Source organism: Rhynchophorus ferrugineus, unplaced genomic scaffold, assembly GCF_030347505.1.
Source record: "Rhynchophorus ferrugineus isolate W39M unplaced genomic scaffold, kcgeb_rfMv2 rfM5, whole genome shotgun sequence".
Classification (NCBI taxonomy): domain Eukaryota; kingdom Metazoa; phylum Arthropoda; class Insecta; order Coleoptera; family Curculionidae; genus Rhynchophorus; species Rhynchophorus ferrugineus.
This window is the reverse complement of record NW_027472584.1, coordinates 23,140,217-23,166,802: the sequence shown is the minus strand read 5'-3', so window position 1 is coordinate 23,166,802 and position 26,586 is coordinate 23,140,217. Positions and strand designations below refer to the sequence as shown.

The following is a 26,586-nucleotide window of genomic DNA, read 5'->3' as shown; positions in this document are numbered from 1 at the left end:
GACATATCTATTTTTATTCAATACCACTATAATAACGTAACATAAATATTATGAATCATTTGTATAATTAACAGTAGTAGTTAAATTTAACCGTATGGAGAAGCTGTCTTATACTAAGCGGATTTCATTTGTTTTAATTAGACATCAAACAAACCGTCTTCAACATACGAGTGTCCCACTATTGAACTCCTACCAACATTTTTACTAGTTTCATTGTCACTCTGACATTAAGTTTGACATTCAATCATTTGATGAGGCAAGGATTTTTGCAACTTTGAGTGACAAATGACAAAGTGTTTTGACAGCTGAGAGTTCTGTATCTTCATTGTATTTTAGAAATATTACCTACGAAGAAATTTATTTAAAAATTATGTAAATTGACATTTACATTAATCAGTGGCCTTACACATACTGGTTATGATAGTGTGATATCAGTTTGGGGACCTTGGTTATATCAAGATTTAACAATACAATAATATTGGTATGGCAATATGGAGACATATCTATTTTTATTCAATACCACTATAATAACGTAACATAAATATTATGAATCATTTGTATAATTAACAGTAGTAGTTAAATTTAACCGTATAGAGAAGCTGTCTTATACTAAGCGGATTTCATTTGTTTTAATTAGACATCAAACAAACCGTCTTCAACATACGAGTGTCCCACTATTGAACTCCTACCAACATTTTTACTAGTTTCATTGTCACTCTGACATTAAGTTTGACATTCAATCATTTGATGAGGCAAGGATTTTTGCAACTTTGAGTGACAAATGACAAAGTGTTTTGACAGCTGAGAGTTCTGTATCTTCATTGTATTTTAGAAATATTACCTACGAAGAAATTTATTTAAAAATTATGTAAATTGACATTTACATTAATCAGTGGCCTTACACATACTGGTTATGATAGTGTGATATCAGTTTGGGGACCTTGGTTATATCAAGATTTAACAATACAATAATATTGGTATGGCAATATGGAGACATATCTATTTTTATTCAATACCACTATAATAACGTAACATAAATATTATGAATCATTTGTATAATTAACAGTAGTAGTTAAATTTAACCGTATAGAGAAGCTGTCTTATACTAAGCGGATTTCATTTGTTTTAATTAGACATCAAACAAACCGTCTTCAACATACGAGTGTCCCACTATTGAACTCCTACCAACATTTTTACTAGTTTCATTGTCACTCTGACATTAAGTTTGACATTCAATCATTTGATGAGGCAAGGATTTTTGCAACTTTGAGTGACAATTGACAAAGTGTTTTGACAGCTGAGAGTTCTGTATCTTCATTGTATTTTAGAAATATTACCTACGAAGAAATTTATTTAAAAATTATGTAAATTGACATTTACATTAATCAGTGGCCTTACATATACTGGTTATGATAGTGTGATATCAGTTTGGGGACCTTGGAGAAAAATATTGGACTAAAAATGCGTATCAAGTTCAACTGACTCTAATTAATTAGTTGAATTTACTGATACAAATACCAATATTAATTCTAACGGTTCTATAACCAAATTATCAATCAAATAAATCAAAGAATATAAAGATTACGTTTAAAATAGAAGTTCAGGGTTTTCATTGTGTAATATAATGTCTCCCATTTTAACTATAACAGATTAAGTTGATTTATAATCTTACAGCATTATTATATCATAGTTTTTTAATCTATTTAACAATAGGCATACAAAGAGACCAGAATATAAATACATACGTTTATATTTTCTGTTAATATATGCATGAACCTTGAACTCAACCGTGTGGGCTTCGGTGTTTTAATTCTCATTTTGGTTTGGATATTTGAAAACATACAAATTGTCCGTATTAGCCGTAAAGATAAGATTATATCTTCTTTATTTCTTACCTGAGTTAAACCTGATTTTTTTATTATGTATACCGCGAAGAATATCCAATTCAATACAAGTTTTAATATTTATGACAGGTTTCAGTTTCAAGTTATAAACGATGAAAACATATTTTTAAACTGTTTTTAGGCAAGTTTTTTGTAGAGTCATAACAATTTCGCATAAAATTGTTCTAATAGGTAGTTAAAAACTAACGTTGGCTATTAACGAATATATAAATTTAGTTGTAAATAATTTTATTACAGTGGGATTCTGAAAATCAGTATCGATTACATGAATTTTAATTTTTTAATCATTTAAATCGAGTAATTTTACGTTTTACTCTTGTTATTGCGGGTTTTAATTGATTTATTTATTTAATCGCTAATTTCAATAAATGTGTGAGTAACATTACTTCAACTAAAGAACTTGAAATATAAGTGTTAGTTTTGAGTAGCCCCAAAACACATGTAATAACGTTGTACATGGACATATTTTGAATATTAATTCGTGACATATTTATGGTTTTATTGACATTAATTGTAGATGAAGCCATCAAATTTGAGATATGGTCAACAGATGGAAAGCAGTAATGAAGAGGACGACATCAGTAATAATTATGTACTAGTATAAAATGTGTTTAATAACCTCTTCTAACTATACATTTAAATAGATGTTAATTAAGTTTTTACTTCAAAAAAAAATCCAATATTTATTATTAAAAAAAATACTCGATCCCCATTTTATATTACTAATAAACACGAACGTAATTGAACGTTAAGATCAGATCAGCTTATACGAGAGCCAAACAAGAATTAGTGATGATATATATATATATATATATATATATATATATATATATATATATATATATATCGCGCCCTTTTTGGTTATGTGACGTTTAAGTCAATTTCGCCATTAGACGTCCAAATTTTATTATGGAGAAATATACGCCACAAGATCGAGCAGAAACAGTGACAAATTGAATTATTATTTTATTTATTGAAAATAATCGTTCCACTATTGCCACTCAGTAAAAATTGCGCCAGAGATAGACTTTCACACCACCTTATATATTGTTTGAGAAATTACTTATTTGTTGAATATTTTTCTTTATAAATAATAACTTTCAGATGATTCCACTTCAAGAAAGTTGGAGAGATTTGTAAAAACCAAAACATAGGAGATTTGCTGAACAAACTTGAAATATTATCGAAGTTATGGTTATGACAGTTAAATATATTCCATATTCATCATATTTGCCAGTATCAGATTATATTTTTCATTTTAAAAAAATTGCGCAGAAAATGGCTTCAGTTAGAAAAAAATATTTTTAACAAAAAAAAATTGAACCGACTTCAACAAATAAATAAGGAACTCACTAAAAATTAAAAAATAATCAAACTTAGATTTTTAACACAAAAAAATGTTTCAAAATAAAATATGTACATAATTATCATTGTAATAACTAAACAAAAATAAACTAAAGTCTTATTTAACTTATTTACTACACGTATTTTAGATTCTACTATATACACACAATTTAGCTTAATACCTACCTAAACCTATTTATCTATTTACAATATTATTTTAACTACTACAAACTGGCTACTTTGAAGTCGGTGCCTTAGGTTCGGAAGTAATATTAATTTAGATTTGTTTTGTTGGTAATTTAATTTTTTGTATATGTCACAGAATTATTTTATTATTTATGTATTTTGGCTCCATCTTGGAAGTGCACTCTTTCGAATGCAAAAAAAAAAATTTTGAAAATCGGCCCACAATTGACGGAGAAACCGGCGAACATACATTTATATATATATATATATATATATATATATATATATATATATATATATATATATATATATATATATACAGCTGTCGAAGGTCGAAGTCGGTTAAAAAGATCAAGATAATTATGAAGAGGAGGAAATTTCGTAAACTATGGATGAAACTATGGAGAATGGATAAAATTAACGAAAGTTACTCTGAACATATTTAAAATAAAAATTTTTTTTTCCTCAGCTAAAAGTTTCATTACTTATAACTTCACCCTCGTATTCTAATAAAGAAAATAAAACTACATCCTAGTACGATACATGTTAAAAATAATTTCTTCTTCATCCACACCCACTTAAACCAGTTGCTGAGATCATTCTAAATACGAGTAGGATACTAAGAAAATATTCGATAATACGTGATAAATAAGAAATTTTTAGTCCAATTTGCGCTTGGTTGTTCGAACAAACTGATTGTTAACAATAATTTTCGTTTGAAACCATTTCACCATTGTGTCGAAAGGAAAAGGAAAAAAAAACCGAAAACTACGAAGTGTGAAACAATAATGGCGGTATTCTATTGTGTTTTAAGTATGTGAAAAAAAATCAACCAAGCAACTCGTATAGCAGTCAGGAAGAAGCTATGCGTAGATAAAAGAAAAAAAATAATAAGGCTTAACATATGGTTTTAGGCATTGTTTTTTTTTTAATATTTAACGAAGATGTTTACATTTGAACGATGATTTTTTTGTGAACTTAATTACAAATTTGTGTGCTATATAATAGCTACATGCATCACTTGTTAGAAAACAGATTATAAACTTGATTTTGTAAATATTATGTTAGCTGTACTTTTATTATTCCTAACTGTGTATGTTGCATATTAAGTTTTCGGTATGTGATTATATAGTCAAGAAATTCTGGTTATTCAAAAAAAATTCATAGTTCTTTTCGGTTATTAATTAAAAAAAATTCATTAATATTCGGTATACATTAAATAAACAATAATGCAGAGAAAAAATAATAATTATACATATATGAACAGTTTCGAAATGAAAAAAGCGAGATTCTATATCGAAAAAGCTTTAGACAAAACAGATGAAAAGAAATAATGAATATTTCATGATAATGTAATGGGTTGAGGAAAAACTAAATTCGTTTATTTTAGTTAATTTTTCATGTTTTTAAAAGTGAATTAGCAAACACAATACATAATGTACAAAATGAGTTCCTATTTTCAAATCAGTTTGACACCATTAAGAGATTTTTGCAGAGACCAGAACAAATGGTAGTCAGATGGGGTGAGATGCGGGCTATATAATGGATCCATCAAAACTTCCCAGATAATCTGATCTTATCTGAAGATGTGTGTGGTTTAGCTTTGTCGTGGCAAATTATTTGTTAACTCTGGCCGCTTTTTTAATAATTTAGTAACAGGTCAATCTCCGGCGACACATAGATGGCACTACTAGAATTATATCCATATGTTTTTTAGTTAGCCCCAACCCTCGGAAGATGAGTGTATAAATTTCACAGCTATCGGATCATTAGTTTGTGAATTATAGCATTTTGAGTAAAGCAATTTTTGTTATTGTGAAAAAAATGGATAAAAAGGAATTTGTGTTGATAAAATATTGCTTTTTGAAGGGAAAAAATACAGTTGAAGCAAAAGCAAAAAGCACCGGAGACGGTGAACGCAGTAGACGCCCAAAAGAGATTGTTACTGACGAAAACATTAAAAAAATCCACAAAATGATTTTGAATGATTGTAAATTGAAACTGAATGAAATAGCAGACACTCTAAAGATATTAACTGAACGTGCACATCATATCATTCACGAATATTTTGGTATGAAAAAGCTCTGTGCAAAGTGGGTGCCGCGCGAGCTCACTTTTGACCAAAAACAACGAGGAATTGATGATTCGGAGCCGTGTTTGAAGATGATCAAGCGTAATAAACCCGATTTTTTGCGTCGATATGTGACAATGGATGAAACATGGCTCCATCATTTCACTCTGAAGTCCAATCGATAGTCATCCAAGTGGACTGCACACGATGAACCCGCTCCAAAGCGTGGGGAAACGCAACAGTCGGCTGGCAAGATTATGTCGTCTGTATTTTGGGATGCGCATGGAATAATTTTCATTGACTTGAAAAGGAAGGACCGTCAACAGCGACTATTACATAGCGTTATTGGACCGTTTGAAGGACGAAATCGCCGAAAACGGCCGCATTTGAAGAAGAAGAAAGTGCTGCTTCACCAAAAAAATACACCGTATCGAAAATCCATGAATTGTTTCCTCATCCACCGTATTCTCCAGATCTGCCCCCCAACGACTACTTCCTGTTCTCAAATCTCAAAAGGATGCTCGCTGGGAAGAAATTATCGTTAAATGAAGAAGTGATCGCCGAAACGAAGGCCTATTTTGAAGGAAAGGACAAATCGTACTACAAAAATGGTATCGAAAAGTTGGAGGGTCGCTATAACCAGTGTATCACCCTTGAAGGGAATTATGTTGAATGAAAAAAAAATTGCCAAAAAAATGTGTTTTACTATGGTAGGCCGGGGACTTTTCAATTGACCTGTTAACTTCAATTATGTTAGGAATCTCAAACAACGTTTTCAAATGTATGAACTAAGTAGGAAGCCTTAAATTGAAAACATGTTTTTGAAATGAAAACACATTAAATCAATATGGTAAACTTCAATTATAGTTATAGTTATTTAATGATGAAATAAAATCCCTTTCAATCAACTATGGCCAATATTAACCCACGTCGATTCTCGGTACTTCGCATTCTCGCAATTCTTATTCCTTTATTCTCATTCCTAAACAGTCCTATTAGTGCGACATGTTGTTTGAAAGAAATGGCCACCGTAATCCAGTATTAGTTCCCTAGTTGACATTTAATACTCCGCCATTTTGTTATTTTATCGTATGCCAATCTTAAGTCAATCACAATAGAGTTGTCAGGCACGTTTTCAACAACTTGTCCAAATTAAATTAATCATAAAACCAATTGTTGTAACTTAACCATTAGAAACTGTGTTTTAGTACTTTAGTATCTTATAGTAGTTCAAGAATATAACGTATAAAGTTACAAGACATAAAATAACGTTTGTATAATGTGGTCATGTTCTTGTATCGGAAACAGTATGAACATATATATACTCCATATATTTTACGTTGTGAAACGTATATATGCTGGGTTGTTCTATCATCCATTGATTAACAACGGAACTACAAATTCAGTTTCCTTTATAATTCCTGCAGTTTTCATTAACCTGCGATTGCTTGAACGAGGATGGCGGTAAAAAAAATAAAAATGGTAAAAAATCGCAAATTTTCACTACATACATGGGAAAAACGCAAAAAAATTTTATGGCTCAGATAAAGATATATATATTTTGGGGTAAAATAAACAAAAATTCATGTTAAATTGTTATAGAATTTATAGTTTTTAAGATATTTAATATAAACAGAAATCCAATATTTTTTTCGAAATACATATTTCATTCTATAAGTTCAAAAATAAAGGTTGTGTAAAAATGACTATACTACCATTCGATTCAGCATAAAATTCTTTATAATGACTGCAATTTTCATTAATGTGTGATTGCTTGAACGAGGATGGCGGTAAAAAAAGTAAAAATAGTAAAAAATCGCAAATTTTCACGACTACATATATGGAAAAAGTGCAAAAAAAATGTATGGCTCAGATTAAGATAAAAGTTTCAGAATATATGTATTTTGGGGTAAAATTAACAAAAATTCATGTTAAATTGTTATAGAATTTATAGTTTTTAAGATATTTAATATAAACAGAAATCCAATATTTTTTTTCGAAATACATATTTCATTCTATAAGTTCAAAACTAAAGGTTGTGTAAAAATGACTATACTACCATTCGATTCAGCGTAAAATTCTTTATAATGACTGCAATTTTCATTAATGTGTGATTGCTTGAACGAGGATGGCGGTAAAAAAAGTAAAAATAGTAAAAAATCGCAAATTTTCACGACTACATATATGGAAAAAGTGCAAAAAATTTTATGGCTCAGATTAAGATAAAATTTTCAGAATATATGTATTTTGGGGTAAAATTAACAAAAATCCATGTTAAATTGTTATAGAATTTATAGTTTTTAAGATATTTAATATAAACAGAAATCCAATATTTTTTTTCGAAATACATAATTCATTCTATAAGTTAAAAACTAAAGGTTGTGTAAAAATGACTATACTACCATTCGATTCAGCGTAAAATTCTTTATAATGACTGCAATTTTCATTAATGTGTGATTGCTTGAACGAAGATGGCGGTAAAAAAAGTAAAAATAGTAAAAAATCGCAAATTTTCACGACTACATATATGGAAAAAGTGCAAAAAAATTTATGGCTCAGATTAAGATAAAATTTTCAGAATATATGTATTTTGGGGTAAAATTAACAAAAATCCATGTTAAATTGTTATAGAATTTATAGTTTTTAAGATATTTAATATAAACAGAAATCCAATATTTTTTTTCGAAATACATAATTCATTCTATAAGTTAAAAACTAAAGGTTGTGTAAAAATGACTATACTACCATTCGATTCAGCGTAAAATTCTTTATAATGACTGCAATTTTCATTAATGTGTGATTGCTTGAACGAAGATGGCGGTAAAAAAAGTAAAAATAGTAAAAAATCGCAAATTTTCACGACTACATATATGGAAAAAGTGCAAAAAAATGTATGGCTCAGATTAAGATAAAAGTTTCAGAATATATGTATTTTGGGGTAAAATTAACAAAAATCCATGTTAAATTGTTATAGAATTTATATTTTTTAAGATATTTAATATAAACAGAAATCCAATATTTTTTTTCGAAATACATATTTCATTCTATAAGTTCAAAACTAAAGGTTGTGTAAAAATGACTATACTACCATTCGATTCAGCGTAAAATTCTTTATAATGACTGCAATTTTCATTAATGTGTGATTGCTTGAACGAAGATGGCGGTAAAAAAAAGTAAAAATAGTAAAAAATCGCAAATTTTCACGACTACATATATGGAAAAAGTGCAAAAAATTTTATGGCTCAGATTAAGATAAAAGTTTCGGAATATATGTATTTTGGGGTAAAATAAACAAAAATCTATGTTAAATTGTTATAGAACTTATAGTTTTTAAGATATTTATTATGAACAGAAATCCAATATTTTTTTCGAAATACATATTTCATTGTATAACTTCAAAACTATAGGTTGTGTAAAAATTATTATACTACCATTCGATACTGCGTAAAATTTCTGTAATTTTAATGAATCTATTATTATTTGAACGAGACTTGAAAATGACAAAATATCGACGAATTTATGGGAAATGGAAAAAGTGTTAAAATTGTTTACCTCTCCGATAAAGATAAAAGTATCAAATCATACATATTTCGAGAAGGGTGAAATAAACGAAAATGCATGTTAAATTGTTTTGAATTTATAGTTTTATAATATAGAGGATATACATAAAAATCCACTCGTATTTTGAAAAAGTACTGTTCATTGTATAACTTCGAAACTAAAGGTTGTATAAAAACATTCAACATAACATTCGGTAATATCCTCACAATTTTGATTAATCTGCGATTATTTAGAAAGAAATTATATCAAAACCATACAAAAATGCACATCAAAAACCGACACATCTAGAAGGCGTTCTATGAAACAAAAAGAGTTGAAGATCATACCTCAAAGTTTACTACCCTTAAAAATAAAAAAAATTATTAAAAATAATAATTCTAAAAAATGTTCTAATTTTCAAATGCGCAAATAGACATTTAATTGATTTAATTGATAAATGATGATAAAATTTTGAAATAAATTCACAATAGTCATCGGAATTATTTGAATTTACACACAATGCAATATTTGATTCATCGATAATGATTGAAATAATAGTCTACTGATATAGTGAAATTATATCTCTTATTTACTTTAAAAGCGTAGTAAATATCAATTGTATGTACGTACGCGTCTATTCAGCAGTTACATAACTGTACATTTTTATAAGACTACTTGATTTTTTTAAATAGGGAAGCGAATTCAACGATTCTTTTGTCCTTGGCAGTAGTGTTTACATTTGGTTCACGTAAATATTTATACCAAATTATAAGTTTGCTGTATAGCTAAAAGCATGAATATAATTGAAAAATAGTAAAAAATCACGCTGTTCGTGTTAACTTTTTTATATCGGGACCTTGAATAATTTTTCGCTGGTTTTCAAGCGAGAGGACACTTAAATGGGATGTTCTAATGCAACCGCTGATATACCAAGCACTACTTGGTATATGTCCCTTTATTGATGTATTCAAAATAAAAACAAAAACAGTAAATATAAAAAAAACTTTGCTCGTACGTAGAACTATGGCGATTTCACCATTACTTCAATAAACGTAGTTTTTCTTATAAATCCTAGTAATCGTATTATAATTACCTCGGTATCTCAAACAGAGATATAGCTAATGATTCATGTATTCTGACATTCGGTTTTAACAATGAAAATACTATTGCTAATGTGCTTTAACAAAGATACGACCATAATTCTTTTACCATTACATGCTGACCAGGTGTTCTAAATTGATATATTAATTACAAAGAACATTTGTCATAAATGTAAATCAGATAAATAATGAATTAGTGAAGTCCTGAGATGTATCGAATGCTCTGCTGGTTTAAAACTGTTTATATCTCGATTATAAATAACTTATTGTAATGTTAAGTTTGTAATAATGTTAACATCATGTCGTTTGCTATATTCTCAATCTTTCTGGGTGGTCTACGTAGAGAATAAAGGTAGTCGATTATTGAATAAGTCTCAAAAGGCATAAAATTACAGGGTATTACGATAAAAATATACAATTTTAAAGCACAAATACAGTGAATGTGAAAATTATCCAAAATGAAAGTTAATATAACGTTCGGACTGAAATTACATACGTATCCTAAAAGTTCGAACGTCAAATATAGGTATTAATATTTCAAGCATCCATAAAGTGCAATATATAATATAGTTTTTTAATTTATATTGTGAATGCATTTCGAATGATATACGAGAGATACAACAGATGGCGTAACTGATAAGTAACATGAATATAATTATAAAACAATAACAGTTTTATATATAATATATATAAAATCCAGCTTCCAATTATCTCTGTACCCAAAAAAAAAGTAAAACAGTCGGATGGACATTGTATTTTAACAGAAGAGTGTTGTATAGAATAAATAAACTAGACAAATTGATATACAAAGTACCAAAGTATTATTTTTATATAAATAATGAGGACTTATATATGATGAAAAAGTAAAAGAGACCCCACACAAAGATTAAGAAACAAAAAACTTTTAAAAGCATATGAAAAAAAAAAAGAGTCAGACTGGTTGGTAATAAGGAAGCAGACGCACCATATGGGTGGATACTAATTAAGTTCTGTCATTTAGGACATGTTCTTTTTTAATTAATTATACTTGATTCTTACAGATTTTTGTGGATGTTTTTCCTTGCTCACGGCTTTGGTTCGTCCATTTTGTTGGTCATTGACATGATAATTCCTAAATTTCGGCTTTATATTAAGTAATTATTAATAACTAGAAAACTAGAAAGTGGAGGAAGAACTAATATAATTTAAATAATTACTGTAGTTATGTAAAACTAACCAAGACGAAGTGTTTTTGTGTAGGATGTTTTTGATCGAAGTTCTTGCACAGGGTTCATAACTGTCATTTAATTATTTTAACAAATTGTTGCGGAAATTCTGACGTTTTAAAATGTTTAAAACCAATACTCTTCACAATTTTATGATATATTTTTCTGCTGCATTTTTTGTTATCGAAGTACTCTACTATATGTTTTCTTGGCACGTGCGATATGGGGATATTATTAAATATAGATTTGATATCTGCAGAAGAACAACATTTATTTCAGAAATTTTACTGTAACTGAATTAATTTTCGTTATAAGACTTTAAAAGGTTGATTTATACACAGGGGTTTGCTTATTTCAAGAGATTTATTTAGCTTTATATTTTATTTTGTATATTTTCACTAATAAAAAAAATGATAAACACAAATTATAAAAGCCGGCTTGGTGGCGCAGTGGTAAGGCGATAGGACGGTCCTCCTACTCGGTCGTAAATTTATGTTTATGATTGTTTAAAATTTGTGATTGTCCAAGAGTGTAAAATCCGATAAGGAAAATGATCACAGTCACGCCAGTAACCAGGCTGGGTAAGACCGGATGTCTTCTGGGATGATTTCTAAAGTTGTTCACTCGCCAGTCGGTAGGCTTAATGCTGAGGATCGTGGTTCGGAGCCCACGTTAAACTGTAGGTCCAGTCCAGATAAACCCATAGTTGGTAAAAGGAGACTTTAAAATATATTTAAAAAAAAACAAATAATAAAAGCAATACTTTGTCTTCAAATTTAATTTTTAAACGTTTTTATTTAAATCAAAATGAAATGATTCTAGGAAAACACCCTTTATATTTGTTTTTCTTTAAATATTGTAAATATTTATAGTAGCAGGACAGTGTAAACTAATCTTGTGACTCATAAAACAAATTTTATGGCTATAGCAATGAAGGATTTGTATTGTCTACATATAATGGAAAAGTATAATGTTAATTATATTACATAAGAATGTTGAAAATGTAATTGTGAAACGTTTACTATAAAAAGCAATACGGCCAATCATAAGAATTGTTTATCCATTCATACAAGTAAGTAATATTCCATTTCAGATAGAATTATCAGTGAAAATATTATTCTTAGCTGCATATAACCATAGAGATAGTTAAAATTTTATCACTGAAAACTACTTTAACTTATGTATCCCGAAAATTACTTCCTGTCTAGTGTTAAGTGTTTAATAGCTTATCGCCCAACCATCTTTATTTACATTTGTTGGTTTTCGAAGTAAAGGTTTATTCAGAATTCGAGCCTATATATGAGTTTTAAACGTTTTATACATATATATATATATATATATATATATATATATATATATATATATATATATATATATATATATATATATATAGACTCATCGAAAAATATAATTTGAATAATTTATTTTTAGTAATGCAACTTGAGGATGCCAAAAAGATTGGCGAACGAATAAAAAATAGAAACTATCGAACTGTTATTTAGCTGTATCGGTCAAATCTATTAGACAACCATTAAGAGAATAATTTATGTACGGTGAATTATGTTTTTGATATTTTAACATGTTGAAAATAACAGTTATCGGTGGTATTTAAATAAAAATCATTAATAGTCTTAAATTAACATCTATTATAGCCGAAATAATATTCAGGTATGCCATTTAAAAACTCTATACGTAGCATAATAATAAAATGGAGTGAGATAGAAGATCACGTCATAGATATTCGCAAAATTCCCAATATATTTACATATTGGATACATATACGTAATATACAATATTTAGATATTAATTTATGCAAACGAAACACCTATCGATAGCAGTACTTCAATAGATAGAATAAATTGAAAACGTATATTTCTTTAATATAAAATATTTTATACATGAGGTATAGCATTTATTTATTTTTTTATATTTTTAAAGTCTTCTTTTTACCAACGACGGTTTATCTGGACTGGACCTACAGTTTAACGTGGGCTCCGAACCACGATCCTTAGCATTAAGCCCACCGACTGGCAAGTGACCAATTTAGAAATCATCCCAGAAGACACTTGGTCTTACCCAGCTTGGTTACTGGCGTGACTGGGATCATAGTCCTTGTCGGATTTTACACTCTTACCTACGACAATCATAAACATAAATTTACGACCATGCCCCAACATGATTTGTACCCGCAACTATCGCAACAGTAGGAGGACCGTCCTGTTACCTTTACCACTGCGCCAACCACGCCGGAATATTTATTTATATGATTTTAGTAAAATAGCGTTAAGTTGTTTTTCTTGTGTAAGGTCATTGAGTGCTGCTTAAGAACTCTCTTAACGTCTCAAGAACAAAGGAAACATTTGGAACCTTTTGGACCGAGAATATATAAACGGTAACGCTATGTCATATGTGAGAACATATATCAAAGCATACATGATAATAATTGAGTTCTACCTCTACCCGCATTATCCACCAAACAATGCCCTTTCTGATTTTTTGCTTGGCCTTAGCAATGCTACATGTTCTAGTGTTTATAAAAAAATATCTGAAAATCTTTGATAATGCTAGTAGAACATCACTTTTCTTTTATAAAAACGACAGTTTATATAGCTCGATGTTGCGAACGGAACAAGAATATGGAAAGGCAGGTAAATTTTCTGTCTGATATTCGAGAGACCAACGGTATGCATAGGTAATGATAAGCACTGAGAGAGAGACAGGCAAGATCGTATTGTTTTTTATGGTGAATTCGTTAGGGCATTGAAATCAAGGAAAATATATCTTGCGGGTTGTCGTCTTTATGTAAAATTCCATTATCCGTTGGAAATATTGCGTCCAATAAATAAGCGGCAGTCAATGGTAGTGCTTTTTTTGCTTGTAGAGCCATCTAAATAATGCATTAATATTAATAAGAAACTGTATTATCTGTTTTTAGTCATAGAAAGTTTTGTCAAGAGCGAAAGCCATAAATGATTTCTTTTTCCTATTAAATGGTTTTAGTAACCGATTGTCCGTCGACACACATCTATTTTTTTCTTTGTACGAGGAAAATTCTGCAAACCATATATGGCCGCAACTGTACTCTAAGTCATTTATTGATACGGCAACGTTTTATACATTAAAAAATCTGGGTTGTAATTTACAGTCAACATAAAAATAATTTTTTTTCATCTATTAACATTATACCATGCCTGTAAAGGTTTATATCGATATGTCAACGATTACTTTCCATAGAAGACACGAGATTATTTGCGTATTATGTTACAACAATTTCATATTACTCATATTACCTTCAATCGCAATACATGTCTATCAAATTAAATGGCTCACACTTTAATTTTATACTTTCACATATAGATTTTTTAGAATATAGTAGAAACTAGATATATCGATATTTTTTCAAAAAAATTAAGTATATGATTCTTAAACAATATAAAAAACATTTAATTTTTAAGTTTTTAATAAAGTTTTTAAATTGGTTTTTAACTTTAAAGGTTAGTGTTTCATATTTAATTATAAGACTTTAATAACAACATCAGTATACATTGTAAAAAAATGTCGATATTTTTTTTCTCGGATATATCAATATATCGATATTTTAAAAAAGTCGATATCGATATATTTTTTTTAATATCGAAATCGATATATCAGTAATGCAATTCAGCATCTCGGTAATGTTAACTCAATGAGAAAATTTGAATACGCGAAACTTTAAAAATAAATATAATAATAAAGATCTAAACACGTCTCTTAATCTTAGATAATTTTAAGTTATTATAAATTACTCGTTGATCAAATATTGGTTTGATTTTAATACTGTTACTGATAACATTCATTGAGGAAAAAATAAACAATAAACGATACAATTCTCTAATAATAAACAAAAACGTGTTTGTCATTGCACTGCAACAGTATCATACTCACTTAAATTCAATTACAAACGCTAACTAGTCGTTTTGTGGTGAATGAATGCATGTTTTGTAGCTCCTCTTCAAGAAATGGTGCTGAAACAAAGAGAGAGAAAAAAACGATAAACATTACTGGCAGTACTGGCAATATGTTCGTAATTACTCAACAATAAAAGAAAATCAAAGTCTAAAACCCCATTTATTAAACATATAAAAGTATCGTATTGTTAGTTATCTTAACGGTATTCGAAGAATTCATCAGGATATAGTTATAAAGATTGATAATTCCTTTGTGGTTAAAGATCGGTTCATTAGTAAAGAGCCTCAAGAATAATCAGCAGTGGTTCGTTTTTATTATTCGAAAGAAATATCGAAGTAACTATTATATTTATTAACGATTTCTATATATAGTAAACAAATTTCGAGTTTTTATAATAATTACACGGTAGAGAATAGGTATATATTCGAACTGTAAATTAATTTTGAAAGATTTACAATAGGTGGCGTTACTTATCCATATCGTGTGAAAATATAAAAAAGTCATAAGGTTCTATTTTTTTCATTATTATTAAATAAAAAACAGTGTTGCTAAAATTCACCAAGTGCTGTTAGGAACCAAAAAAAAAATGAAACAAGATGATGACAAAATAATAATGTAATAGATGTATGAATAGAACAAAAAAATCCCTACAAATTAATTCACAGTCATCTACAGTCATATATATGTGACGCAAATACACAATCACTGTTTGGTCATTTGATGTGAATCATGATTTAGTCAAAAAAAACAACAATTTGCAACAAAAATACTTAGAACTAATACATGATGAATATAATTGACTGGTTTTTATTGGGGCGTGCTTGATCCAGCGCAATATATCAACAGGTGTTCATTGAAATCTTTTATATAACAGAAAAAAAAAACACTATGGCTGCAGGCTACGACTAATAAAATTTGCGAGAGAGTGTGGGTCATTGTTCATTTTTGATGACGTGATTGTATAAAAATATGTTGATGGAGAGTCTCACCTTTCAAATAATCAATCAATCCATGTTTAATTTAAAGAAAAAACACACACACACACACACACACACACACACACATATATATATATATATATATATATATATATATATATATATATATATATATAATGCAAAAGGTTGTTTTTTATCATGCTGTGTATATGGGATTTGAAATTACAAATTGCGTTTGAAAATGATTGCAAAAATGATAAATATCTGGCTTCACTGTCCCATTGGTAAAAAAACAACATATTGGTTATAAGTGAAATAATCTAGACATCTGAAATGAAAACGATAAACATTGATACAAATATGTTTATTATTCTTATAACTGGCTTAATATTGAAGCAATCTTGATCAAAGCAGACTAAAAAACAAATGACTAAACTCAATGGTAATTGATATTCAAGAATTTTGTTTACTTATCGAAAAAGTTGTTGGGACAAGAATTTAAATTTAAATAATGGGGGCCTTATTTTTGAAAACCCACAAAATTTATTAAATCATATCTAAAACGTCAATGATGATTAATAACGTGCTGATGATTCACAAAATTCTATAAAATATATGACAGATCTGAAAGTACAAATATGGCGCACAAAAGTAATGAATTTCTATTTCCAAATAAATGACAAATATTGATAATTATACTGACGAATATCTTATTCACTTCACTGACTGCTGAGTCTCTATCTCCGTGTTTTAACGTAATCGACTCAAAAAATAAAAAATTAAACTAGTGAAAAAAAAAATGATTGGAGTAACGATGATCTATTTTAACATATTAACGTCTTTGTGACAGTAAAATTATTGATTACATCACCGTATTCAAAGCCACCTACGTTTCAAATGCGGTAGGTCTTTGTGCATATAATCTGCAGCTAAATGAATGAATGGTACAAAAACAGCAATGTATCTATTATCAAATACGAAAATAACAGTAAGTCCCAAGAAACGACCACATAATAACAATACCATACCTCATTATTATATTGGTAGATCGCAAACAAATGTTATTTATGTAGTTGGTGGTGGAACCTTTACAGATTTTGAATTATAAATTATTATAATGTTGATTTTGTATGTAAATGACTTATTCGTATGTCCCAACAGAAATTCGGTCCGTTGCTTTTGTTCGTAACAGTCGATAGTCGGTAAAACAGAGAATACGATCTGTGAAATATAGGTTTCGCCACTAGTGTAGGCAGCTAGTTAGCGATTTATGAATGAACTTTAGATAATGAGTACATTAGTGACGTAATTTTTGCTTACAGCTAACACCGATGGTAAAAAGCGATAAATATTAAACAGTATTGTGAGAACTCAACACAAAACATATTCATTATTAATTTGAACTACACCAACATAAAAACAATCTACACGCAATTACTTCATTAGAACATTACGTCTCTATGCCTCCGTCTCGTTCAACTGCAATCTAAATATTATACTTCCTTAATAAATTCAACAAAATGCTTCTTAGATTTTTAAACGTCAATGTTATTCGCCTCCTACGATTTTCATAAAACGACACAACCATTATTACCAGGAAAATTATACTATTCTTGGTTAATTTTTTTAAAAATACAGCTAAATGTCAGCCAGTATTTATTTAGCCTAAAATTAGTAAAAATCTGTATTTATTAACGTATTAATTAATATTTTAAATTTGATATAGTATTAGCATAGTATTTTTCCATGAATATTTCATAAAAACAGTGTTACTCTCTTTTTTTCAGTCGGGTTTATAGCTGCAGTGGTCATATTGCTGTGAGAGTCGCGCGGTTCGAATCCTGCTGGAGACATGGTTTCTGATTGCTTATAACTGTGAAAACTCATCAAAAAATTTTTTTATTTAAAATTTTTATTAAGAGTTCTTATGGATTATATAACACCATCAGTATTTTTTCTCTTTGCTGTCAAACTAACAATTCTGTCATCCGCATAAAATATTTGCTAGCGTGAATTGATGTATTACCATTTTGTATTGTCAAGGCTCGCTATTATTAGACAGTAGTAGCCTATGTGAATTTAACAAAAGAACTGAGTTTTTTTACGTAAACAATGTATTTTGCTGTATTCAGACTTAATTTCTTTCTTATTTCCAGTAACCAGTTAATATTAGGAATTGGTTGGAGCAGCAGTAAAAGTGACAGGACGGTCCACCTACTGTTGCGATAGTCGCGAGTTCAAAGTTTCTTATTAATATTAATGCATTATTAAGATGGCTCTATAAGCAAAAAAAAGCACGACCATTGACTGTCGCTTATTTATTGGAGGCAATATTTCCAACGGATAATGGAATTTTACACAAAGACGACAAACCTCAAGATATATTTTCCTTGATATGCCTGTTAAAGCAAAAAATCAAAAAGGGCATTGTTTGATGGATAAGGCGGGTGGAGGTAGAACTCAATTATTATCATGTATGGTTTTATTCATGTTCTCACATATGTCATAGCGTTACCGTTTATATATTCTCGATCCAAAAGCATGTATTGTTGTTGGAGTTGAGGTTGAGGGTTGAGGGAGTTCTTAAACAGCACTCCATAACCTTGCATAGGAAAAGCAACTTAACGCTATTTTATTAAAATCATATAAATAAATATGCCGGCTTGGTTGGTGCAATGGTAAAGGCAACAGGACGGTCCTCCTACTGTTGCGATAGTTGTGGGTTCAAATCCTGCTGCGGTATGGTCGTAAATTTATGTTTGTGATATTTGATATTTGTGATTGTCCTTAGGCAATACTGCAAAATCCGACAAGGAGCATGTAGTAACCAGACTGGGTAAGACCGGAAGATATTTGTTAAACATTACAAAATTAGCAACAGCAGGAAGACCGTCCTGTCGCCTTTACCACTGCGCCAATCAAGCCGGCCCTGTATTGAATAATGTCAACTGTGAATTTTAGTCATACGTCAAAACTATCGAATTTAATAGCTGTTTTATTTAAACATTGATGTTTTACATATATTTATAATATTTTACCCAAAGATATTGCCGAACAAAATACAGGCAAGCACCTAATACGAATTATGTTGTTTTTTTTTGTTGTAATTTCCGTATTTAACAACCAGTTCCTATTTCGAAAAAGTCAAAGTTCCAACGGTTGCACAATTATACACAAAATATATTTCGTCATATCTTAAAATGAAACGAATATATTTTTATAAACAACTAATTATTAATATTAATTTGAATAGAGTTTTGGTAACGTTTCGGCTAGAAACAACGTATTCGAAAAAAAGGTCTCGTATAGCGTCGAGTGGAAATTTCTTGTTAGTGTATGGCAATTTGCAAACCAAATTCACTGTTTCCTGTAAAAGTAGATTAGATGATTAAATTCGACCAAGAAAAAAAGCATGTATTTATTAACTGCTGAGTCATCCGTTGAAAAAAACAGGTGAATATATAAATTAAGGATCATAAAAATAACTGACACTGCTAACGCTCGTAAAGCAAACATAAAAAAAACATGCAAAAAATCATAACCAATCTTAACGAAGGTAGAAAACCATCTAGTATATTAAAATTATATTATTTTCTTGGTTATTTTAAAAATCTCTTGTAACAGCCAACTAGTAAAATGCATTTTTGGTGTTCTCGACCATAACATGCCATTGAAGGGATGATAATATATGTGGGTCTCTTTTAGACTTCTAGGAATTAAGTTACACTACAAAATAAAAGCCCATTTGGAAGGTTTTAAAAGGGACCAATAAAAGTCGGCTTTTTAACTGAAACAAGAATATACATTTAGAGAAACTATAAATAAATAAAATCCATTGATGCATTAGTGTAGATTAAATATCACTAAGAATTTGTCGTTTTATGTTAAAGTTTATTTTATTTAGTTATGATTTATTTAACTTATTTTTTATTACTTTACAATAAAATAATTATTATAACTTTGGTTTAAACACTTGTATTGTTAATACCAGAGATGTAACTAATTTTTTGTCTGTATTACCACATCACACATTCACAATTTGATTCCCATATTCCATATATAAAACCGTTTTTTAATTGAAGATAATAAGGAACAATATCTTTTTTAAATTAGAACTGTATCCTATACGAGTTCATTTTTTTGGCAGATTGTAATATTTTTTCGAACACTGATTCATTGAACACGTGGGTGGATCTTCACCGGTCGAAAAATATAATGATAAAGGTGCCAAGAACCATATCTAAATAACCATTTTATTTAGGATTATTTATTTTTATAAATACACATCCTTGACTAAAAAAAAATCGAAATTGTGACGTCAAATTAAAACCGACACGATAGAAAACACATTCTAATATCGTGGAGGAAGGAAATATTTTATAATTATAGTTTTCGTATGTATGGACCGCAATTTTCTATACCCTTTATCGAAAATGAAATGTTTACGAAATTATGATATCTGAAGGTTACCAGCGATCTATGGCCTTTATATAATTTTCAATTAATAATACCACCAAATAGATTATGTTGTAATAACTATCTGTTGTGCGTGATTTTGTATTGTTATAAATACATTCATTTTTATAACCTATCAACTGGTAATACCAAAGTTTAATAAAATATTGAAATACGATATTTGTCAGTTTAATAATTATTAGCTGGTTTATAGAGGATTTAGGAGCGTTAATAAAAGGTTCCTTAATATGTTCCTTGAGCTTGTGTGGGCCCACTTGAACTTTTTTTAACTTCTCTTGTACAGAACCCCCTTGTGTAAGATGTTTTTTAATGTGAATGAAAAAGGTTTTTTTTTAAACAACATACAAGTCTTATTCGTACAGTATGAATATGATAATATAATGAGTATGTTACTCAAACAATATTGTTAATGAATTTTATAGGACATTCTAAAAATAATTAATTCAAGCCTTGTTAATTAGAATTGACTTAAAAGTTGGATTCATGTTTTCAGTTGAGTACGGCACATGGGATAGGATTATAATGATATTGTTTTAATGGATTTTAGTTTCTAATTTATTATTTCGGAACTTTGATGGAATTTTCAGTAACACTAGACGATTTTCAAGAACATTTTTCTTTAAATTGATTAGTAAAATAGGAGTGTAATATAGTATAAGATATCAATGGTAAATAGTTCAATATGAATTCATCATCCTAGAAAAAATATTGAGTAAATTTCAATTAATTTTATACGAAGCTGTCGGTTATTTCGTAGCGTGAATGGAACATCTGTTGAGAAATATTTTTCAGATACAATGAACGTATTTGCAAAGTTATATGTTAACTAATGAATGGAGAATGTATACGTTCATCGTTAAGAATCATAAATAAATAGATAATCTGTGGAAATCACCATACAGAAATAATATAAAGTTAATAACGTGTTTTATTTATTGACACTATACAGTAAAATTTAATAGATATCCAAAATAGGAAACACTTGAAACATATAATACAGAAAAGGGGATAAATTTAAATATTAATATTGAGGAATGTCTACGATTAATGATAGTAATTTATCCTAAAGTTGTCGAACTACCAAGTGATAATAGGTAGTAGTTGATGTCATCTTGCCGACATTTGCAAAATAAATTTATGAGATAATTAGATACAAAGATGGCGGTGAGGAGATTTGAATATTAAACGAAGTGTTGCGTATTTAAAATATATTTCTAGTCGTTTCAACAAAAACGATGTATTACCAGGAAAAGCTGCACAGTTCAAAATTCACTTCACCTACCTATAGGAATTGATTAATATAGTAAAACAAAACAACGAAGTTGGAACTCTTTGCGACAATTGCTATCTAATATAACTTTATATCGGCTTAATTAACATACAAATATGTTAATTAGAATTAATATGAAAACCGCTTGATTTAAACCAGAAATCTTCTTAAATCATCTTAAACCTATTTATTGCGAATATTGTTAAATAAAAACCAGTTTATACAGTTTATAATCATTTTCTTAATATCCGTACTGTTTAAAGAGTTATTTTCAATAGGGGCCTTATATCTCAAAATTCTGAAAATCTGTTCTGATAATTATTGTCCATTTGATTATCGATTATAAATAAAAAATAAATAAATGTATATATATATATATATATATATATATATATATATATATATATATATGTGTGTATATATATATATATATATATATACATATATATTTATATATATATATATATATATATATATATATATATATACATATATATATATATATATATATATATATATATATACATTTATTTATTTAATTTAATATTCTTGATTATATTATAATAATAAATATAATAAAATAATATAATAATAAATATAATAAAAAAATAACTTTGATATATCGATATTTGTGTTGACCCATTTTTTGACCCAGTCGATTTTTTTCAAAAATAGACAATTTTAAAACATTTAAGAAAATATCGATATTTTTTGGACGAAAAAAAAAAGTATCAATACTTTTTATTCTTTTTATTTTTCTTTATTTTTATTCTATTTCTGTTGCTTATAGCTTACTTTTATCTCTTTTTGACAATATTCACATCTCGCAAGGTACCAAAAAGTTAAGGTACGTCTAAATTATTTTGTATACTTCGATTTTAATTTAACTTGATATTTCTTTCAAAAAATACTAAAGAATATTTTTTCTGATGTCACAGCATTTAATGGTGAAACTGACTTCCTTAAAATTGAGTATATTTTGATAATAATTGTATTTTAACAGTTTACATCAATATGTCAAAATATTATAAATGATCTCACGTGCTCAGTTAAAACCTACAGGCATTAGTAGCTCTGTGGTAACAGGTAGATTCCAAGAACTCCAACTCTACCCTTATTATAAATGGGGGTGGTCATCATTATGGTTAAAAGAGTCCCATTGTGATGTCCCAAATAAAAGGTTCTTATTAACCGTTTCTTAAAAAAAAAACAAATCACTGTATCTCCATATATTTAAAGAAGAACATTTCTGAATAAATTATTCAGTAGAACAACACGTTCTTCTTTCAAACAGTAAGACAGAATTTTTAAAACGCAACGAAAATAAACTTCTTTGGTAGGCCGAAAACATTCTAAAAGGTTCAATCTTTTATGTCCTCACGACTATACCCTTCGGTTATAAAAGGCTGGACACTTGACCAATGCTGTTATTGGTCAGCAGGTAGTTGTTTCTCTAAATATTTAGAAACTTTCGATCAAATGAATCTATAGGTGAATAATGAATAAATAAGTCACAGAGTGTTTCGAGAAAAGGGTGGAAATTTATTGTTATTCTTAATTTAATTGATTTCATTCGGATTCGGAATTTCATGTCAATGAACGGAAAATGTATTCAGGATGGTCCAGACATTTAATTAACTTTTGTAGTAGTATTATTTAGCATGATATTGTTTTTTATATATGTTAAGGACCATTATTTGTTTAATCAAACTAGTAGTAAAAAAATAATACAGTGATAATATGATTTGTTGAAAATACATTTTTCATTGTACATATTAAAAACTAACAGTTGTATGAAAATTATTATAATACCATTTGATTGAAAGTAAAAGTCTTATGATTATTGATGGAATAGCAATTTATTGAAAACCCATCAATGGAAATAATTTAAAAAATCACAAATTTTCACGACTATTCAAATATGGAAAAATTGTCAACAGTTTTTATCTCTCGGATAAAGATAAAACTTTCAAAATACATGTATTTTGGGGAGAAAGAAACGAAAATTCATGATAAATTGCTTCAGAATTTATAGTTTTTAAGATATCGTATATAACAAAAATGAATATTTTTTAAAAAATACATACTTCATTTTATAACATTAAAAATATTATATATATATATATATATATATATATATATATATATATATATATATTCGATTCAGCAAAAAATTTTCAAAATGGCAAATTTTCACGACTATATATATAGAAAAAGTGTACATTTTTTTTCATATATCGGATAAAGATAAAACTTTCAAATTATGTCTACTTTGGGGTGAAAAAAACGAAAATTCATGTTAAATTGCTTTGAGATTTATAATTTTTGAGATGTGTGACATAAACATATGTAAAAAATGTGTGTATCATTTTTCGAAAATATACTTTTATATATATATATATATATATATATATATATATATATATATATATATATATATATATATACATATCTTGAAATCGAAAAAGTGCATGAAAATTATTATAATATAATTCGATTCAACGTAAAATTATATATTCTTTATAATCCCTGTGATCACTATTTAAATGGAAATAACAGCAAAAAATGTTCACGACTATATGGAATGGAACATGGAAAAACTGTCAATATTTTTTTTATCTCGCGGGTAAAGATAAAACGTACACCAATAACTACGATATATTATTATTAACAAGTAATAAAATAAGATAATGAATAATAAAAAATAAGAAACCGAACAAATAGCTCACTCTGTAAATTATTCGACATGACGTCTCATTTCATAGATATGTCTCATAATGAATAACATGTTACTAACACTAATAGATCGGTGGTTTTTCCATCAATTACCAATATATTGATATTTGGATGCTAACGCTGTAAATTCCGCCGTAAACACTATAAATCGGACAAAAAGAAATACCAACATGGGTTTGTATTCCGGAAATAATGTTTGTAAAGAATATCACTGTTCCACGAAAAGACATTTTTTTATCTATATACATTGTTAATTTATTTAAAGACAAAACGAAGATTTACTAATGAAATAACATATAATGATATAACTTTTATTGATCATTAACGACAAAGAATATTATAAATAACGCAGCGGACATGAAATTTAAATATTTCCCAGTGGAATGGAAGAAAAGTGAGCGCGACAGAGCGAGACGGAGATAACCGCTTTATGGAAATGAAATTCGAAAAATTCTAATCAGAACAATATTAAGAAAAATGTAGTAAAGATCGTTGAAACCTCATTATATCCCGCTTACGTAATACGAACTAAACAAGTTTCTTGGATTCGAGACCAGCTATTAGGTCATAATTTTTGTTTCTCGATTTTTAATATTTTATTATAAACAACTGTTGATAGTTTTTCCGTTTTTCTCGTGAAAGTTAAATAGTGACAGCATCTGTTTAAACTATATTAAACGGAAATTCTTCATTGGTTTACACAATTATTTACCACTATTTGGGCGTTAAAATTTAATAGAATGAAGGACGCTTGTTCTGAGGTCACTAAAATGCTTGAGAACTATTTCAACGGTACATATAAACACAAATTATACGAGGGATCCTAGTTATATTTTGATTATAAGTAGCATACTATCATTCGATTCAGTGTAAAATTCTTTATAAACCCTAAAATTTACCTACGATTATTTGATCGGAAGTGACAGCAAAAACATTGAAATTTTTACGACTCTATAAAGTGCTAAGAAATCTACCTCTCAGATAAAGATACATCTCTCAAAATATATGTATTTTGGGATGAAAGAAATGAAAATCCATATTAAACTGCTTTAAAATATATAGTTCTTAAGCTATATGAGTTCTTAAGCTCATTAAGATATGAGACATATACAAAAATGTATCAACTTTTTGAATATATATATTTCATTGTATATCTTCAAAACTAAAGCGTGTATAAAAATGATTACACTACCACTCAATTCACCATTTTTATTAATCTGCGATTATTTGAAGGAAAATAACATCTAAAAACTTAAAAATGGTAAAAAATGGAATCAAATTTTCACGACTATATACATGGAAAACGTGTAAAAAATGTTTGCCTTCCGTATAAAGAAAAAACCAGTGAAATATATATATTTTAAGGTGAAAGAAGCGAAAAGCTATATTAAACTGCCTTAAAATATATGATTTTTAAAATATGAGACAAACAGATATCGACTAATTTTTTTTTTAATATAGATTTCGTTGTATAACTTAACAATTAAGTCATATGAAAGTTATTATACTACCATTTGATTCAGCACAAAGATACATGACATAAACAGCAATCCATTCACTTTTAGAATATACATTTTTTGTATATTTTAATTGTATATCTTAAAAACTAAAGATTTTATAAAAATACTATCGATTGAACGCAAAAATCTTTACAATCCTTGCGATGTTCATTATCTTGCGATTATTTCAGTAATAACGATTAAATAATAATGATTCAGTAAAAACATTTGCAAAAAATTATTAGAATATTAAACTTAATTTAATATTTTACTTCGAATATATATATATCGAAAAACCAAATTCATATCAAATAACTTATGTTAATGTGTAGAAAATCCCGATTAATCAACCTATAAACTTAAATTGTT

The 26,586-nt window shown here is 28.2% G+C and overlaps 1 protein-coding gene across 4 annotated transcripts in view; it reads right to left on the bottom strand.

The window, feature by feature from the left end:
* The window catches only part of cv-c (RhoGTPase activating protein), an 89,853-nt gene that overhangs the window by 47,297 nt on the left and 15,970 nt on the right, over window positions 1–26,586 (bottom strand). For 2 of the 4 annotated variants that reach the window (XM_076406552.1, XM_076406550.1), the window contains exon 2: window positions 15,275–15,354. The exons of the other annotated variants lie outside the window; for them this stretch is intronic. The gene's annotated coding sequence lies outside the window, so the exon portion shown is untranslated. The remainder of the gene's footprint in view (window positions 1–15,274; window positions 15,355–26,586) is intronic. 4 annotated transcript variants of the gene reach the window in all.